Genomic DNA, 7841 nt, shown 5'->3' on the forward strand with positions numbered 1-7841 from the left:
TGGTGTATAATTCACTTCTTATGTTGCTAGATTCAACTGGATAGTACTTTGCTGAGGATTTTTGAATCTATCTTTATAAGAGATACTGGCTAATAGTTTTCTTTTGTTGTGATGTCTTTGTCTGCTTTTGGTATGAGAGTAATACTAGCCTCATAAAATGAGTTGAGAAGTAACCTTTCATCTGCTATTTCTTGGAAGAACTTGTAAATATTGATATTAATTCTTCATTGAATAAATATGGAAAATTCAGAGGTGAAAACATCTGGGTCATAACTTTTCTTTGTGGGTACTTTTTAAAATTACTGCTTTAATATACTCACTCATATAGGTCTATTCAGATTGTCTACATCTTCCTGAGTCAGTTTTAGTAGTTGGGTCTTTCTAGGAATTTCTACATTTCATATAAGTTATATGATTTGTTGGCAGATATTTGTTCATATTATTCCTTTAAAATCCTTTTTATTTCTATAACATTGGTGGTAATTTCCCTCTTTCATTTCTGATTCCAGCCATTTGAATGTTCTTTTTTCCTTGATCAGACTAACTAAAGGTTTGTAAATTTTGTTGGTAAAAAGTTTTGTCAGTTTTTTAAACCCCAGAGATAAACCCACACACATATGATCACCTTATTTTTGATAAAGGAGGCAAGAATATACAGTGGAGAAAAGACAGCCACTTCAATAAGTGGTGCTGGGAAAACAGGACAGCTACATGTAAAAAAAAGAAATTAGAACACTCCCAAACACCATATACAAAAATAAACTCAAAATGGATAAAAGACCTAAATGTAAGGCCAGACACCATCAAACTCTTAGAGGAAAACATAGGCAGAAAACTCGATGACATAAATCACAGCAAGATCCTTTTTGACCCACCTCCTAGAGAAATGGAAATAAAAACAAAAATAAAAAAATGTGACCTAATGAAACTTAAAAGCTTTTGCACAGCAAAGGAAACCATAAAGAAGATGAAAAGACAACCCTCAGAATGGTAGAAAATATTTGAAAATGAAGCAACTGACAAAGGATTAATCTCCAAAATTTACAAGCAGCTCATGCAGCTCAATAACAAAAAAACAAACAATCCAATCCAAAAATGGGTAGAAGACATAAATAGACATTTCTCCAAAGAAGATATACAGATTTCCAACAGACACATGAAAGAATGCTCAACATCATTAATCATTAGAGAAATGCAAATCAAAACTACAATGAGATATCATCTCACACCAGTCAGAATGGCCATCAACAAAAAATCTAGAAACAATAAATGCTGGAGAGGGTGTGGAGAAAAGGGAACCATCATGCACTGTTGGCGGGAAAGTAAATTGATACAGCCACTATGGAGAACAGTATGGACATTCCTTAAAACACTAAAAATAGAACTACCATATGACCCAGCAATCCCACTACTGGGCGTATACCCTGAGAAAACCATAATTCAAAAAGAGTCATGTGCCAAAATATTCATTGAAGCTCTATTTACCATAGCCGGGACATGGAAGCAACTGAAGTGTCCATCAAAAGATGAATGATTAAAGAAGATATGTCACATATATACAATGGAATATTGCTCAGCCATAAAAAGGAATGAAACTGAGTTATTTGTAGTGAGGTGGATGGACCTAGAGTCTGTCATACAGAGTGAAGTAAGTCAGAAGGACAAAAACAAATACCGTATGCTAACACATATATATGGAATCTAAAAAAAAAATAATGGTCATAAAAAACCTAGGGGCAAGACGGGAATAAAGATGCAGACCTACTAGAGAATTTACTTCAGGATACGGGGGGGGGAAGGGTAAGCTGGGACAGTGAGAGAGTGGCATGGACATATATACACTACCAAACGTAAACTGGATAGCTAGTGGGAAGCAGCCACATAGCACAGGGAGATCAGCTCGGTGCTTTGTGACCACGTAGAGGGGTGGGATAGGGAGGGTGGGAGGAAGGGAGATGCAAGAGGGAAGAGGTATGGGGACATATGTATATGTATAACTGATTCACTTTGCTATAAAGCAGAAACTAACACTCCATTTTAAAGCAATTATACTCCAATAAAGATGTTTAAAAAAAAAGTAGCACCTTTTGGTTTCATTGATTTTCTCTTGTTTTTCCATTTTCTCTCTTATCAATATCCATTTAAATCATTGTTATTTCATTCCTTCTGCTTGCTTAGGTTTAATTTGCTGTTATTTTTCCAATGACTTAAGGTGGAAGGTTAGCTTATTAATTGGGGGTCTTTCTTCTTTCTTAATATAGGCAGTTGCAGATATAATTTTCCCTCTCATCACTGCTTTAACTATATCCCGTAAGTTTTGGTATGTAGTGCTTTCTTTTTCATTCATCTCGAAGTATTTTCTCATTTTCTTTTTGATTTGTTCTTTAACCCATTTGTTGTTTAGGTGTTTTTTATTTAGTTCCCCAAACCTTTGTGAATTTCCCCAGTTTTTCCCAATTATTGACTTCTATTTTCTTTCCATTTGGATCAGAGAAGATACTTTGTATTATGTTATGCTTTCAAATTTATTGAGAGCTTATTGTCTAGCATACGCTCTATTTCTGAGAGTGTTTCATGTGCACTTAAAAAGAATGTGTACTCTGTTGTAGTTGGGCTCCTGGGTGGAGTATTCTAGAGATTTGTTAGGTCTAATTGCTTTATAGTGTTATTCAAGTATTCTATTTTCTTGTTCACCTTGTCTAGCTGTTTTATAATTTATTGAAAGTAGAGTACTGAAGTTTCCAAATATTATAGCTAGATTGTCTATTCCTCTCTTCATTTCTGTCAATTATTGTTTCATGTATTTTGGTGTGCTCTTATTTAGTGCATATATGTTTATAATTGTATATATTCCTGATAGGTTGACACTCATCATTATAAAATAGCTTAATTTATCTCTAGTAACATTTTTTAAAATTTTATTTCATCTGACATTAACATAGTCTCTCCAACTTTTCCATGGTTGCTGTTTGCATGGTACATATATTCCTATTCTTTTAATTTCAGTTTGTTTGCCTTTGAATCTAAAGTGTTCTGTATACAATACATAGTTGAAACTTTTTTTTCCAGTCTGACAGTCTTTATCTTTTGTTTGGATTGTTTAATACATTCGTATTTATTTTTAATATATTTGGAATTCTGTGTGACATTTTACTTTTTGTTGTCTATGTCTTATTTGTTCCTTTATTCCTTCCTTACTGCTTTATTTTGCATTGAATAATATTTTCTAAAGTAGCATGTTAATTACATTAATAATTCTCACTACATTTTCAAGTTTACTTTTAGTTATTGCCCTAGGGTTTATCATATACATCTTAACTTATCAGAATCAGCTTCAGATTTATACTTGTATAATTCTAGTAATACATATATAGAAATGTAATTCCTGCACTGCTCTAATCTTTCTTAACCAGTTTTAGAGTATTATTGTTATAATTTTTGCATCTATTAATGTAACAAACCCAACAGTACATTCTGTAATTATTGTTTTATTATATCTGTTGTCACTTTTTTAGCCCACTACAGTTTTTCTTCCATATACTTCCTTTATTCTATTATTGGCAAATGCATTACCCATACATTACTTTTCTATAGTTATAGGTCCAAGAATGTGTTCTATACATATTTTATACAATTGCTTTTTAAAATCAGTGAAGAGAGAAAAATGAGAAAAGAATATGCATTTGTAGTGTTTTTTATGATTATATAATTACTTTTACTGTTTTTTTTTTGTTTTGTTTTTACGGCATGCAGTCTTCTCACTGTTGTGGCCTGTCCCATTGTGGAGCACAGGCTCCAGATGTGCAGGCTCAGCAGCCATGGCTCACGGGCTCACTCACTCCACGGCATGTGGGATTCTCCCGGAGTGGGGCACAAACCCATGTCCCCTGCATCAGCAGGCAGACTCTCAACCACTGAGCCACCAGGGAAGCCCTACTGTTAATTTTTATTCATATGGATTCAAATTACCATCTAGGGTCACTAGTTTTCAGCCTTTGGAGCATTCTTTAGTATTTCATGTAAGGCAGGTCTGCGAGCAACAAATTATCTCAGTTTTTGTTTATCTGTGGAAGTCTTAATTTTGCCTTAATTTTTGAAGAATAGTTTTGCTGGATATAGGATTTTTGGTTGATAGTTTATTTCTTTAAACACTGCTCAAAGGATATGTTATCTCACTGTCTTCTGGCCTTCATTGTTTCTGCTGAGAGCTCAACTGCTATCTATTTTATATACAGTAGTGTGTATCTGTTAATCCCATACTTTTAATTTATCCCTCCCCAACCTTTCCCCTTTGGTAAATATGTTTGTTTTCTATGTTTGTTTTTATTGTGTAAATAAATTCATTTGTATTTTTTTTTAGATTCACATATAAGTGATTAATATTTGTCTTTGTCTGACTTACTTCACTTAGTATGATATTCTATATGTTCATCCATGTTGCTACAAATGGCCATATTTCATTCTTATTTAAGGCTGAGTAATATTTCATTGTATATGTATATGGTATATATGTATACCATATCTTCTTTATCCATTCATCTCTTGATGAACATGAAGGTTGTTTCCATGTCATGACTATTGTAAATAATGCTGATATGAACATTGGTGTGCATCTATCTTTTCAAATCAGAGTTTTCATATTTTCTACATATATGCTCAGGAATGGGATTGATGGATCATAAGGTAGCTCTATTTTTAATATTTTAAAGAACCTCCATACTTTCTTCCATAGTGGCTGCACAAATTTACATTCCCAGAAACAGTGTATAAAGGTTCCTTTTTCTCCACACCGTCTCCAGCATTTATTATTTGTAGACCTTTTGAAGATAACCATTCTGACTGGTGTGAAGCGATACCTCATTGTAGTTTTGATTTGCATTTCTCTAATAATTAGCAATGTTGAGCATCTCTCCTTGTGCCTGTTGGTCATCTGTATGTCTTCTTTGGAGAAATGTCTATTTTGGTCTTCTGCCCATTTTTCAATTGGGTAATTTATTAAATTTTCTTTTGATATTGAGTTGTATGAACTGTTTGTATATTTTGGATATTAATCACTTGTCAGTTGCATCATTGGCAAGTATTTTCTCCCAGTACATATCTTTTCTTTTCATTTTGTTTATGGCTTTCTTTGCTGTGCAAAAGCTTTTAAGTTTGACTATGTCCCATTTGTTTATGTTTGCTTTTATTTCTTTTGCCTTAGGAGACTGATCTAAAAAATATTGCTTCCATTTATATCAGAGAATGTCTTGCCTATGTTCTCTTCTAGGAGTTTTTAATGTCATGTCTTATATTTAGATCTATAAACTATTTTGAGTTTATTTTTGTATATGGTGAGGGAGTGTTCTGATTTCATTGATTTACATGTGGCTGTCCAGCTTTCCCAACACCACTTGTTGAAGAGACTGTATTTTCTCCATTTTATATTCTTGCATCCTTTGTCTAAGATTAATTGACTGTAGTCATATGGGTTTATTTATGGCCTCTCTATTCTTTTCCATTGGTCTATATTTCTGTTTTTGAGACAATACCATGCTGTTTCTATTACTGTATCTTTGTAGTATTGTAAGAAGTCTGGGATGTTTATGCCTCTAGCTTTTTTTCTTTTTTCCTCAAAATGGCTTTGGCAATTCTGTGTATTTTGTGGTTCCATATAAATTTTAGGATTATTTGTTCTAGTTATGTGAAAAGTGTCATGGGTAATTTGATAAGGATTGCATTTAATCTGCAGATTGCTTTGTGTAGTATGGCCATTTTAACAATATCAGTTCTTCCCATCCAAGGGCATGGGATATCTTTCCATTTCTTTGAATCATCTTCAATTTCCTTTATCAATATTTTATAGTTCTCAGGGTATAAGTCTTTCACATCCTTGGTTTGGTTTATTCCTAGCTATTTTATTTTTTGACATAATTTTATATGGGATTGATTTAAATTTTTTTTTCTCTTTCTGATACTTCATTGTTAGTGTAAAAAATACAACGGATTTCTGTAAATTACTTTTTTACCCTGCCACCTTGCTGAAGTCATTTATTAGTTCTAATAGTTTTTGTGTGGAATCTTAGGGTTTTCTATATAGACTATCATGTCGTTTGCATATAATGATTGTTTTACCTCTTCCTTTCTGATTTGGATACCTTTTATTCCTTTTTCTTGTCTGGTTGCTATTGCTAAAACTTCTAATACTATGTTGAAAGAAGTGGTGAGAGTGGACACCCTTGTCTTGTTCCAGAATTTAGCAGGAAGACTTTCAGCTTTTCACTGTTGAGTATTTTATTGGCTGTGGGTTTGTCATAAATGACTTTTGTTGTGTTGAGATATGTTCCTTCTATACCCACTTTGGTGAGAGTTATTATCATGAATGGATATTGAATTTTATCAAACGCTTTTTCTGCATCTATTGAGATTGTCATGTGTTTTTTGTCTTTTCTTCTGTTAATGTGAAGTATCACATTGATTTACGTATGTTGAACCATCCTCATGACCCTGGAATGAATCCAACTTGATCATGGTGTATGATCTTTTTTTTTATGTATTGTTGGATTTGGTTTGCTAATATTTTGTCAATAATTTTTGCATCTACATTCATGAAAGGTATTGACCTGTAATCTTTAATTTTTGTCTTTGTCTGGTTTTGTTATCAGGGTTATGGTGGCTTCATATAATTACTTTAGGAGTGTTCTCTCCTCTTCAATATTGTGGAATGCTTTGAGAAGGATAGGTATAAGTTCTTCATTGTATGTTTGGTAGAAATCCCCAGTGAAGTCATTTGGTCCTGGACTTTTTTTTGCAGGGAATTTTTTTTGTTTTTTATTACAGACTTTGTTTCACTTCTAGTGATCACTCTATTCAAATTATCTGTTTTTTCTTGACTCAATTTTGGCAGGCTGCACATTTCTAGAAATGTGTCCATTTCCTCTACATTTTCCAATTTGTTAACTGTTCATAGTATTTTCTTATAATTTTTTGTATTTCTGTGGTATCACGTTATTTCTCCCATTTAATTTCTTATTTTGTTTATTTGGCTCTTCTCTCTTTTCTTGATGAGCCTGGCTAGAGGTTTGTTCACTTTATCCTTAAAAAAAAAACAAAACTATTTTTTAATTGATGTTTTCTATGTTTTAAATCTCAATTTTATTTATCTTCTCTCTGATCTTTACTATTTCCTTCCTTCTGCTGACTTTGTATTTCGTTTGTTCTTCTTTTTCCTAATTCTTTTAGGTGGTAGGTTAGGTTGTTTATTTGAGATTTTTCTTGTTTCTTGAGAAAGGCCTCTACCACTAGAATTATTGTTTTTTGATATGTTTTCTTTTCCTTTCTATCTTTTTTCTCATTCTCGTATACCCATTGCATATATGTTGGTGTCTGTAATGGTGTCCCACATTTATCTGAGGCTTTGTTCAGTTTTTTCTTCATTGTTTTTCTCTTTATTATTTGGATCATGTAATCTCTATTGATATATCTTCAAGTTTCCTGATTCTTTCTTCTGCTAGTTCAAATCTACTCCATTGAACTAGTTTTTTGTTTTTGTTGTTGCAGTTATTTTAGTTTTCACTCCAGAATTTCCACTGGGTTCTTCTTCAAAATTTCACTTAGTGATATTCTCTATTTTATGCAACATTGTCATGTGACCTTTCTTAACTTCTTTAATTATGCTTTTCTTTAGTTCTGTGAATATATTTATAATGACCACTTTAAAATCTTTTCATGTTAAATCTAACATTGGATTTCTCTCCCAGGTAGTTTTTGTTGCCTGCTTTTTACTGGAGTGTAGCACATACTTTCTGTTTCTCTTCATACTTTATACTTTTTGTTCAGAAATTGGACATTTTAAACAATATATT

This window comes from Phocoena phocoena, chromosome X (genome assembly GCF_963924675.1).
Source record: "Phocoena phocoena chromosome X, mPhoPho1.1, whole genome shotgun sequence".
In the NCBI taxonomy this organism is placed as follows: Eukaryota; Metazoa; Chordata; class Mammalia; order Artiodactyla; family Phocoenidae; genus Phocoena; species Phocoena phocoena.